The 12,795-nt window shown below is 34.6% G+C and overlaps 1 long non-coding RNA gene across 4 annotated transcripts in view; it reads left to right on the forward strand.

Moving 5' to 3' along the window:
- The window catches only part of LOC128107114 (uncharacterized), a 38,295-nt gene that overhangs the window by 4,618 nt on the left and 20,882 nt on the right, over positions 1-12,795 (forward strand). For all 4 annotated transcript variants that reach the window (XR_008216965.1, XR_008216963.1, XR_008216966.1 and 1 more), the window contains exon 2: positions 6,102-6,236. This is a non-coding gene — a long non-coding RNA (uncharacterized LOC128107114). The remainder of the gene's footprint in view (positions 1-6,101; positions 6,237-12,795) is intronic.

Consider the following 12,795-nt stretch of genomic DNA (forward strand, 5'->3'; position numbering starts at 1 on the left):
ATTTTAATGCATATAAAGATGAGAATTAGGTTAAATTGTGTATGTTAACATTTAACATTAACATAAAAGTAACATTACCTTCATCTCAACAAATTCCAAATAGCATATGTATGTTCTTTTCTGTCTTGCCGGCCAAAAAGAACAGAATACATTAATTCCATAATCGCCATACTCCTGCCCCATAAGAAGTTACATACTAGCTCCCCCTTGTGTTCACTTTGAGAGACATTCGGGTATTTGGGAAATTGGCTGCATAGGAAAATTAGATGTTTAATATTGGCATATTACGTTTTAAAATGCAAGAGCTTTTGAGTGAAATAGTTAATTTATAGATATGACTGCTAGATCATTAAATTGGTTGACACTGGGAGAAAAGATAATATTATGATTTCACGCATTGTGCAGCAATTTCATTATTTTTTAGAGTTAAATATATTAGGGCAGTGCTGACTGAGGCTGGGAAATCAGCCCTTGGAGGGTAACCGGGAAATTCAATTCAGTAGGTGGCACTCTTTCCTCAGAGTCAGTTTTACAGTGGTGACCTGAAAAGATGTTTCAAAACGCTGTGTCACAGGAGGTCCTGCCTTTCAGGTGAGGCCGGCACCAGATGCTTATGATCAGTAATGGTGCTAACGGCTCACACATTTCTCTCCATTATTATAAGATATTTAACCTGCTTGTTATATAGCTATCATACAGAGATCAATGAGAGGAATATGCTAGAAGTAGCTGAGCTCTTAGGAAAACAAATAAGTGTTCTACAAATCCTCTGCATTTTAATTATCTTTATAATTGTTAACCTTCCCAAGTTTCTGTGACAAGGTCCTACTTGGGTAATTACGGCCTCCTTATGTAAATTCTCTTTTAGTGAGCTATGCATATTATTTTTTTCATCTTTAAAAAGGCTAGAAATATTTCAGCTGCAAATCAAGTGCTGTCAAGCGGCTATTGTCAGTAACTCTGGACATAGCACATTTTTGCTTTACATAAAGCACCTCTGTTTAGCCTTCTCCCAGTTCAAAAACAAGTCCATGCTCAGGAAATTACTCCCTGGGTTTCTCTGAGTGATATTTTTGAAATCATGTCAAATGTAAGAAATCAATGCAATAAAATATCATTAAAAATCACTGAGGTTGAATTGATTTTTTTTTTTTTTTTTGGAGCTTCTGAACTCAGAAACTTCAAGATTGTCCAGACCTTTCTGAATGAGAAATGCTGATAGTATCCAGGGAAAGGGCCATGAACCATCTGCAAATCACCCATATGATAGAAACAGAATGACCTTCAATTTTAATTAAGCACTAAAGGGTTTACGTACAACTTTGATTTAAAAATGAGTGAGATATCTTTATTTGTCATACAAAATGGTGTTTAGAAGCTTGATATGAGACAACTGTAAATACAGTATTAATCAAAAAGATGTATGTGTTTAAGTGTAAGCATATTGAAGAAAGCTATATTGGCAATTCTTCTCAAAACAATACAGATTAAATTTGGAAATATATTGACTATATTTAGATGAGTCTGGGTGATCTATTTTCCCTCTCCTCGAGGTACAGGAATCAGAGAAGGCCATAAAAAATGAAAGCTATAATGAAAATAACATTTATTACAGCTCTGGCATTTGTACAAATATGAATTAACAATCTTTTGAAAGCATATCAATAAGGGCAGTGATAATTAAACAATTTTGTGACAAAGACCCCAGGAATCCACAGACTGCTGCAGAACCCTCCCCTAATAAATTTGGTAGAGAGCTGTAATTTAGATTATACAACTATCTTCACAAACACTGTAAGAATCACATATACTCATGATAGGCAATTTAATATACTCATTATATGCGAACATTACTACAGGCTTTTCACTTTAGTACTCAGGTGTACTAGCTATAGCAGCATGTCCATTGAGAGACAGAGATCTTTTTTCCTCACATGGGGGAAAGAAGGACAATATAATTCTATTCAGTTCGTGATGAAGTGCCTGCTAGCTACTGTGAACAGACAAGGATATAATCAATTGTGAAATTTTAGAAGTTTATTTTGTGTTTCAACATTTGAAGAAATGTAGATCAGCCCTATACAAACATTTTTAACTAGATTCTTGAGTCATGGGTTTGTCTAAGAATCAACAGAAGGCATGAAAATTCAATGTATACATTTTGTGGGGTTTTTGCATATGAAAACACATTTAAATCATTATCATAATGTGCCTAATCATTAACATTATTTACCAGATTGTTCAGAATAAAATAAATGAATGGAAGTCATTTTAACACACAAAATCCTGATCAGTATATTATGAAGCACTTTGAGTTTTTGAATAATAATTCACAATTGAGTTAAGGTAAGAAGGATAATTTAAGAAATTATCCTTCTAGAAAGGGGCTAGAAAGAGGCTCACATTTTAAGAACACTGGCTTCTGTTCCAGAGGACCTGTGTTTATATCTCAGAAGCTATATGGTGGCTCAGAACTTTCTATAACTCCAGTTCCAGGGGATCAAATGTCCTTTTCTGGCTTCCTGTGCCAATACATGCATACACATGGTGCACAAACATACACTCAAATGAAACTCCAATGCACATAGAATGTAATTAACTAGTTTTAATTTAAGAAAAGGAAACCATCTATACATAGAGGAAATATTATGTAACATCAATCAACTTCTAAGTCCTTCCCCTCATTTCAAACTGAATAGGTGACAATGTAGTTATGCTTTCTTTTTTTATTTTTTCTCATCTCACATCTTGCTAGTAAAACAAAGGCAAAGAAAATTGGCCATTACTATGATAAGAACATCAGTGACATATTTGAAGAGCTAACAGTGATTTAAAATCATAGGTATAAAGAGTATAGATAAAGGCATAGTTATTAAGTCTTTAATCATTATAAACCTTCCCCTGGGAATAGGAGGGAGAGAAGCTGGAGAAAACTAGATATTAATTTCAAGTTATAAAAATAAAAAGAAAGGGGCTGGTGTTTCAGTAAAAGAGTGGGTACCTATTTTCCTGGAAGTTCTATGAACTTGGCAGCCTGTGTCCTTGTTTTTGTTTAATTCAGATCAAAATCTGAAGTGTGCTAACTTGCTCTGTAAAGATGAAAAGTTGCATGGATCATTGCGGAAAATGTGTTATGAAGGTCAGGATTGAGAAATTAAAACATATTCTCTCATGAGTCAGAATTAAGACAGCAATAGAAGTAAATCTTTATAAGAATTAAAGCCAATGTGATGATTTTATTGAGAAACTTCCCCCGTTGGCTTGGGCATTTGAACACTTGGTTCCTTATTGGTGATGTTTTGTGATGAGGTAGCACAGCCACGTTGGAGAAAGTATGTCACTGGGAGTGGAGTTTGAACTGCTAGTTACCTCTCTCTGCTTTGTGCTTGTGGACAAAGATATGATTTCTCAGCTAAGCACATGATGCCTGCTAAAGACGAATGGTTCTGTCCCACCTGCCAGTTCCTGAATACCCACCCAGAGGCTTAATATTACTTATAAATGCTTGCCAATAGCTCAAGCTTATTACTAACTATCTCTTTCACTTAAGTTAACCCATAATTCTTACCATGTTTAGTCACGTGGCTTGGTACCTTTTCTCAGTATGGCATTCTCTTGCTTCCTCTACATCTGGCTGGTGACTCTCTGACTCTGCCTTCCTTCTTCCCATCATTCTCAGTTTGGCTTTCCTACCTAACTTTCTGCCCAGCTACTGGCCAATCAACGGTTTATTAAACCAATTCGAGTGACAAATCGTTACAGTGTACAAGAGCAATATTCCACAGCAGCCTTCCTTTGGCTGCTATACTTTTATGTTATGGTAGATTCATTCTTCTGGATTTATAGGCCAAAATATACTCATCTTCAAGTTGTCTTCATCATGGCATTCATTTCAGAAAAAGAAAAATCATTTATATAGAAGTTGGTATGAAAGTATGAACTGTAGCTGAAAAAAAGAAAGAAAGAAAAAGAAAGAAAGGAAGGAAGGAAAGAAGGAAGGAAGGAAGGAAGAAAGGAAAGAAGGAAGGAAGGAAGAAAGAAAGAATACTAACCATGGGTTTTTGGTTTTTTTTTTTTTTTTGAGAAATGACGAGGGGTTTGAAACTTGGGACTGGAAAAGTGATTGAATGTTGTAAGCAGAGTTTACTGTGGCATTAGAGTGTGAGTCTAGATAAGAGTAATACTGTGAGCAATATAGACTATGGAGGCTCAGCTCAAAAGCTTTCATAGCAGCTGTACTAGAGGCCATTTGTGTGATATTTTGTCAAAGAATCTGGCTGCTTTCTGTCCTTCCTAAAAAAGTATTAAAGGCTATATTGAAAATTAATGGATGCCTTTTCTCCCTTTTTGTGGAAGACATTTCAAGACAGCATAATATTGAATCTATGTAATTTATTACTGATACTGCTTATACAGATCTATAATGCAAAGGGAAGTGGGACAAAAAGAAATACAAATGTACAGTATGTAGAGAAAAGGAACACCAGCAACCTCGATGTTGAATCCAAGGCATGCGCTAAAAGGGAAGATGTAACTGTTAAGGAGGTTAGCACAGTTAAGGAGGAGTCTTTTACTTAGTACTGGAACAAAGGGAAGAGTGCCCTCAGGGGGAAAAAAGCCACTCCTGGTTCCAATTTCTCTGATAAAACATTGACCAAAACAAGCTTGAAGAAAAAGGGGTTTTGTTTATGATAGACTTCCATGTCATAGTCCATCAACAAAGAAAGCCAGGGAAGGCGCTCAGCTCAGGAAACTGGAGGCAGAAACTTTAGAAGAGGCCATGAAAGAACTCTGCTTATTGGCTTATTCCAAGTGGCTTGCTCAGCTTGCTTTTTTATACAGTACAGATCACATGCCCAGGGCTGGTATAATTTGCAGTGTGCTGGGCCATCCTACATCAACCATTAATCAAGAAAATCCACTCCCACAGACCTGCTCATGGGCCAATCTGATAGTGGCAATTCCTCAGTTGAGATTTCCTCTTCTCAGGTGTTTCAAGTTTGTATAAAGTTAACTAAATCTAACCACCACAAGTGATATTTCCAGAATGATTCTAGAGAAGGGGAACAAGTGAAAGATGAATCTAGAGTTCATGAAAGAACAATAATATAAAATTTAAAACACCAGGCATACAAAATTAAAAACTACAGTAGGTGCAGACCAAGAGCAAAAAGAATGTGGCAGAAAAATGCCAGTGTCAGGAATATGATAGAGGAAATTCCTCTGTTGAGATTTCCTCTTCTCAGGTGTTTCTAGTTTGTGGGTTGTTGATGACAGAGGCTCCACAAGGCCCCCAAACAAAATGGGCTCTTATCATTCCCCTCGGTTGTTCAGCAGAACTAAATAATAAGTCACCACGCTGAAAAAATAAGCTTGAGCTGAGCTGTAAGCATTCTTTCTGATAAATAGCTTTCATAGTCATGAAGGTGCAGTGAGGGCTTCAGGACAAGAAAAACCCGGAAGGTTCTTAGCCAGCCATGACTCTTGTAAAAGAAAATGCCAACCTTTGAGAAATGATGTAGTGACTCATGAAATTGTGGCACAAAAATTAGAGGCTAACCAAACATACTCAGATTGTGTTTGAAGTCAGCTTCACAAGAGAATTCATGCCTTGTACTGTAAGCCTATTAAAAATTATCCATTGTGGGGGAGGTTACAGGCCCCATGAGGGAACATAATACCATAGTGCTCTTATTACACTGAATAGTTCACAACTAACCAGGTAGTTCAAAACCAACCAAAATGTCATGAATCTGAGAAAGGGATTGGTTGAGACAAGGATGGGGGAATGATAGAGACTTGAAAAAAAAAAGAAGTGGTGTATAAGAGTGATCAGAAAACATTATAACATTTATGTGCCTTCTGCAATGCAGAAGAAACAGGCAGCACTAAGTAACAGAAATTCTATAGGCAGAAAAACAGTAGAGTAAGAAAAATGATTAATTATGAAAAACCGAGCACAAAGGTTTTGATGAGAGATAAAGTATGTCCAGGCCTGTGAACTACAATTATTCATTGAGTATCAGATAAAATATAAAAGATATGTTCTTTTAATGATGGAACTTCAAGAATTCTGAAGGAAGTATCAATTCTCATTCTAGATGGTACTCTGCAGTGTTGCTTTGGGTGGTTCCTGCTCTCAGGCCAAGGACCAAGATGAGATGGAGTTGACTGCATTTGTCCAAATTCCAACTGACTAATCAACACAAGAAAAGGTCCTGTTATCTCCAGGGGAGGTGAGCTTTGGAGGCAGCACTGATATTTGATACAAAGAACAAGACCACTTGAAACCTTGCTTGATTTGTGGATACATTCTTAGCGTAAATTATGGAAGAAGCCAAAGTTCTTTAACATCCCAGGAACTTTATCACTTGGAGTCAATTTAATGATTTGTGGATAACATACATTTTCTTCATGACTTCACTATATAAAACTCATTTCTACACTCCCTGTGTCCCCAGAATCAGAGAATGATGCAGCCAATTCAAGGACCTTGACGTGTACACTTAGGCCCTGCTGTGTTTGTGCTTCTTCCTATTCAAGCATCAGAAGGATTCCAATTTCCATAGTTCTGCCTGATCTGTCTGTGTTGTATGGCTTTCCATGACATTTCCTAAACAATTCCTTTTAGAAACTTACACTAACACCCTTATATTTTACAAAATAGACTCATCTTCTAAATCCCTCATCCTAACAATATCAAATATTTAATATAGAACTTTTAGCTCTTAAAAGCCAAGACAAGTGGATTTATCTGTAATGAAAAAAAGAAAAAAAAAACTACTGTAAGTGACCTTAAGAGCAATGAATGAATAAGAAAAGAAGATAATTCATTTCTTCTTTGACTGAGTAGATGAGGTTTAAACCTTAAGGATGGGACTAATATGAGTGAGCCAAGGTTGTTGCTTAAATTCACTTATTGGTGCCCACCGAGTAAGGAAAGTTTTTCAAGTGCCTTCTGGACATCTGTGTTGTCCCTGAAGCAAAAACCAGCAAAATTTGTTCTCTCTCAAGACTGAAATCGATCTAATTCTCTAATTCTGCTCTGAATATCATTGGCCTTAGGTACAAGAAATTTCTGTGGCTTTTGGAGGTTCACAGTATGACTTTCAATACAATGTTTTTGTTGTTGTTGTTATTTTTTCAAGACAGGGTTTCTCTGTGTTGTTTTGTTGTCTGTCCTGGATCTTTCTCTGTAGACCAGGCTGGCCTTGAACTCATAGAGATCCACCTGGTTCTGCCTCCTGAGTGCTGGGATTAAAGGTGTGTACTACCACCGCCCAGCTTGACTTTCAATACATTTTAATGAAGGGATATTTCAAAACTTTAATCTTAGTTACATCTGAAACACTCATTTTTTTTTTTTCCTCACACAATGTAGCATATGAGAATATTCCAGGGATTGGGATTTGGACAACCTTTGGGGATTGGGACCATACAGTTCCAAAATAATTGGATAGAAACTTATATAATTGTTACATGACAGTATTTCCCTTATGTAGCACTAAATTTAATATAATTAAAATTAAATTTGCATCAAATAATAAATGTTAAATATATTAAAATATTCTTAAAGCTTGTGTGCATACAGCTGTACATTGAAAAATAAGAGCATGAAACATATTTAATGATAAACAATAAACACGTTTGAATGACAGTGTAGTGAGTGACTTCTAAATGGCACCAGTTTTTAAATTTTGTATTATTGAACATATTCATTCATGTTAAACATGAAAAAATTGTAATAATTATTCTTCACCAATATCTTAATTTCTATTAAACTGCTACTTTTTTGTATAGACAATCTTTATTTTTATTGTTGTTTGAAATTTTTTCTTCTTACCTCAGGCAATTATTTATTTCACTGAAATCTCGTGGATCTCCAAAATTACAGAGTTCCACAAGTAACTGATTGCTTTTTCCTACTTTCTCTTGTTTCCCACAATTAGATGGAGAGTAAATAAGCACTCACCTCAAGTAGAATAATGGTTTGCTTGGTATAGTCCCTTGAATAATACTTCTTTAAACAGTCTTGAGAAAGCAAGTAATGAGAAATAAATGTATTAAATAATTTATGGGTGAATAAAATAAGAACCTATGATTTATTATGTTGTAGTTTGACATGCCCAAGAAGTTACTTGTTAAACTTCCCATTTTATTTCTGTAGGTACAAAAATTTTCTTGTTAAAGAGTGGTAGTCCACAAAATTCATTGACACAGGTGTCTTCACATATGTCAAATTGAAAATTATCTGTCATGTATTCAACTGGATTTAAAATATCTTCAACATAAGATCTGAACAAAGATGATTTTGTGTGGCCCTACAATGCACATCTGTTAAAGAATTAATAAATTCATTCAACAACACATCTGTAAATAAAGTTATGCTGTATAATAAAGTACATGGGAGTCACTGGCACTCTTAAAAATTCTTTTACTTTTTTGAGATTATAGTACGATTACATCATTTCCCCCTTCACTTCCATCCCTCTAAATTCTCCAATATACCTCTCCTTGCTCTATTTCAAATTCATGAACTCTCATTTTTTCATTAATTCTTATTGCATATGTTATGCATATTGGATAATTTTAGTATTTATTAAAAAATAAAACTTGAGGATAAATATTAAGGGATAAACTTGAGAAATTTACAGAACAACTGAAACATAATCGTCCCTCTCTACTTTGGGATCCAAGAGAGCATGCAACCCCTTGACCCTGCCTCTTCCTTTCCTGTGTGCCTCTCTTTCTCCTCTTAATCAACCAGAGAACTTTGATGGCCCATTTCAGCTAAATGTGGACTTCACCCATTGAACCAAGATCAGTTCCATGGTGGTCCCAGAACAATCAGCATAAAAACATATTCTCCAACATTTCCCCATTTTTGTCTAAATAACAAGGAAGAGTTTTAACTCTAACATAGTAAAATTATACACAATAAGAACAATTATCAGGTATTGTCTAAACAGAAAGGAAAGATTAACTTTAAAAAAAATGAAACTATATACAAGAAAAATTATCAAGTAAGAATTACATTCATAATGTCTAGTCCATTTGTATTCTTTATAAATACAAGAAAATACTCCACTAATTATCATCTTTTGATGAGTTCCGAGTTTTATGCCTAAATTACTTTCTATCATGACTAAGGAAAACTCTATAACTATCTAGTTTTTAACCCCATCAAAAGAATATAATATTACCTTGAGTAAACAGGAAGTACAGAGTAAGCAACTTTCAAAACTATAAGAAATGGGAGAAACAGCTGACTGCCTGGACAGTCACTCAAGTTTCCATTGTGCCCTTGGGGCATCCATCTTTGGCCTACAGGCCTAGAATATCTGACAAACTTTTCTGTAAAGCAGGAAATTTTTGAAGGACTGTCCTATCCTGTCTTGGCAAAAGTCAGCAGTTGCTTTTTTTGTGTCCTGCTGGTCCAGTTTGGGTAGCATACTTTCAGTAGTTGAGGCAGGGGCAGTTTCCTGCCCAAATGGCTAACTTTGGCCATTGAAAAAGTAAACTCCAATTGGAGGTTCTTCAATACACATCATTTTTTTTTGTAGTTAATTGGTGCTGTCAGGAGCAATCATGGCTCACTGTCAAGAAAAGCCTTATGTTGTTAAAACATTTTTAAAATGCCATATTCTGTAGGTCTTTGAAGTGTTTGAAGATCAGCTATTTATATAGAATTTATCTCTGTATGACCTTGAAAACACACCTAAAATGACTATAAATTTTATATTTATAAATGACTGACTATTAATCTGTATTTCTTTATTTTCCTAAATAGTTTTCAAGTACTGAAACTTTACAGTGTACTTTTAAATGAGCTGCATAGGTGTAATACCTTAAATAAGAATAGAAAAATATACAAAGTATAACAAAAATAACCTTATATTTATATCAATATACAAAAATATCTTAAAACAGAATAGAAACATATATAGTATAGCAAAATAACCTTAAATTTCTATCAATATACAAAAATCCATACCAATGTAAAATATTAGAGATTAATAGTTGCTTTTAATTTAAAATACAAGCAATGATTGGTCCTTTTTAATCCTATACTTTCCGTATTTGCTTTTTTCTTTTCAGAATGAGAAACCTGAATCTAATTTTCTTTGCTCAGTTTTCTTCCTGACCATGACTAGTAACAACATGTAACCAACCTTCGTAAGTGATGACAAACATCCACTGAAGGACCAAAGAGCAGCCACCCCATCTCTTGGGAATATAGGTGTCATGCTCTTAAAATTACTTACTGTTGTCTGGGATACAACAATATCTTTAGGGGGTCCTGAAAAAATTGAAATAAAGACCAAGTTCTGGGAGAGTTAGCTGTTGTCCAGTCTTGATGTGATGGGAAGATGTAAGACTTATCTGAAATCCTGATTGGAGTAGTCTAGAAGGCTGGACCATTTTCACTAACTACTTTGACGTTGTCTTGAGCAGTTTGTAGTACAAAGCTGATCTTTTGGGGGTGATCATCGGCTTAGTGGCATTACCACAATCCAGGTGGATTCATCATTGTGAGGCCCCAACATCCTTTTGTAGACTTTAAAAGTTGTTGTTAGGAATGGTCATGTTTCACTGAAGGAAACTTAATTTAAATGTCATATATAGTAGATATCAGAGGGGTTAAGGACCACAATCTAATAAATACATGTGTGGTATACAAACTTATTTCCTAGTTACCTGATTCAGACTCAGGCCCAAAATTACATATAGAAAGCTAGATGAAACCTATTTCCAGGATTAGTACTATTCTATATGATCATTAATATCATGACAAACAGTTTAAATAAATTTTGAGATAATATTTATATCTAAAGAAAAGTCTTAAGGAGTCAAAAAACTAAAGGATTATGAGTTTGTGGCAATAGAATTGTCCCTAATTTTTGTTTTTTTTTTCTGTCCCACACCATGTGGCTCTTCTGACATGAGACAGAAATTTTGGATTTTCCTTTAACATGCACACTTGGATTTGAAAAGAAGAGAGCCATCCAAAAGATAGCTTTAGGTTTCAATTGAATTGAGGCTACAAAAATGATCACTTACCTTATATATCTGTAAAGAACAATAGAAAAAACATTTGGGAAGACTTAAGAGATTTTATTCTGTTGGAAGGGTGCTATTCCCTTAGGCTAAATTACTCTTTTTCTTTGGGCATTTCCTCTTAGTAATTTGTCCTTATTGCCCAGATTTCTCATTTGTCCAATGGTATTTAGATTCCTTAGTTTAATGTTTTTATTCTTCTGGAAAGGCAAAAACAAAACTCTGCCCCAATCTTAACTTTGGGGAATTTCCCTTTTTGTCAGGTTGAATTGCCACACTGTTTAATGAACTATTGCATCTCCTAATCAAGATGTCTCATGTTCAAATCAAATCTTTTTCAATTTTGATTATATTCATAGCTTTTCTTTTCTTTAGAAACAAAAGCAAAACCTCCTCCCCAATGTAACACATATCCTGGTTTCCATTCTGAGGTATGGAAACCTTAAAGTATACAAGTTGATTTAGTCCAGCATTTTTCTACTATCCAATGTCTTTCCACAGCTATTGTTCCTTTCTCATTTACATTTAAAAAATTTGAAGTTTATAAAGCCTTGTGCAATCTATCTCTGGGGATCTTTATTATTCCCTTCTGTTTATTAAGCATATCTTTTAATCAGATCTTTCTGTAACTTCTTGTCCTTTTGTAGTATACCTGTAATATACTTTATATTGTAATATGCAAAAAAGTTTCATTTTACTAGAGACATATGCTAGAGCATTGTCAGTCTTAATTTGTATAGGTATTCCCACAATGGCCATAACTTCTAATAAGTCCATGATTACAGAATCAGCCTTTTCAGAACTCAAAGCAGTTGACCATTGAAATCCTTAATATTTATCTATGGTGTAGTACATACACTTTAATTTTCCAAACTCCACAAAATGAAACACATTCATTTGCCAAATTTCATTTCTTTGAGTACCATTAGGATTAGTTCCTTTAGGTAGTGGAGTTTGGTTATACAAGGTACAAGCAGGACATTTCCTAATAATTTCCTTGGCTTGTTGTCAAATGATAGAAAAAAAATCTTTCTTCAAACCCTTGTTATTAACATGGTGTTTCTTATGAAATCATGAGCTTCTAGCACATTTCCTACCAACAGCTGATCAATTTCATTACCTTGTGATAGGGGGCCTGGTAGACCCACATGGGATCTGATATATGTTATATACAAGTGGTGATTTCTATTTCTAATTATCTTTTGTAATTGAGTAAACAACAAAGTTAATTCTGAATCATCTCTAATAAGTTCAGCAGTTTCATTATGTAAAACAACTCTTTCTACATATTGAGAGTCAATAACTATATTAAGAAGTTCTGGAAAATTTAATAGTACCATGAGAATAGCATATAATTTTTACTTTTGAATGGAATCATAAGGGCTTTAGGCCACTCTACTTAAGATTCCAGAGTCACAACCTGCCTTTCCTTATTTATTTGCATCAGTATAGTATGTAGGCGTTCCAGAAATTGGTGTTTCTCATACAATGTGAGGAAGAAGTCAATTGGTTCCTTTTATAAACTAAAATCTCTTGATTTGGGGATATTTGTTGCTAAACTCTCCCAGAAAATTACTGCAAGTTTTTTGCCTATGTCAGTTTTCTATCAATAATAAGGACATTTCTGCATTAGTAAAAGGCACTACAGTTTCTGCTGGGTGTATTGCTGTTAGTTTATGAAGTCTCAATTTTCCTTTCAGAATCAATTCAGAAACCTTTTATACATAGGTCTTTAAT

The sequence above is a fragment of the Peromyscus californicus genome, unplaced genomic scaffold, assembly GCF_007827085.1.
Source record: "Peromyscus californicus insignis strain IS unplaced genomic scaffold, ASM782708v3 Scaffold_12__1_contigs__length_115047231, whole genome shotgun sequence".
Taxonomy (NCBI): domain Eukaryota; kingdom Metazoa; phylum Chordata; class Mammalia; order Rodentia; family Cricetidae; genus Peromyscus; species Peromyscus californicus.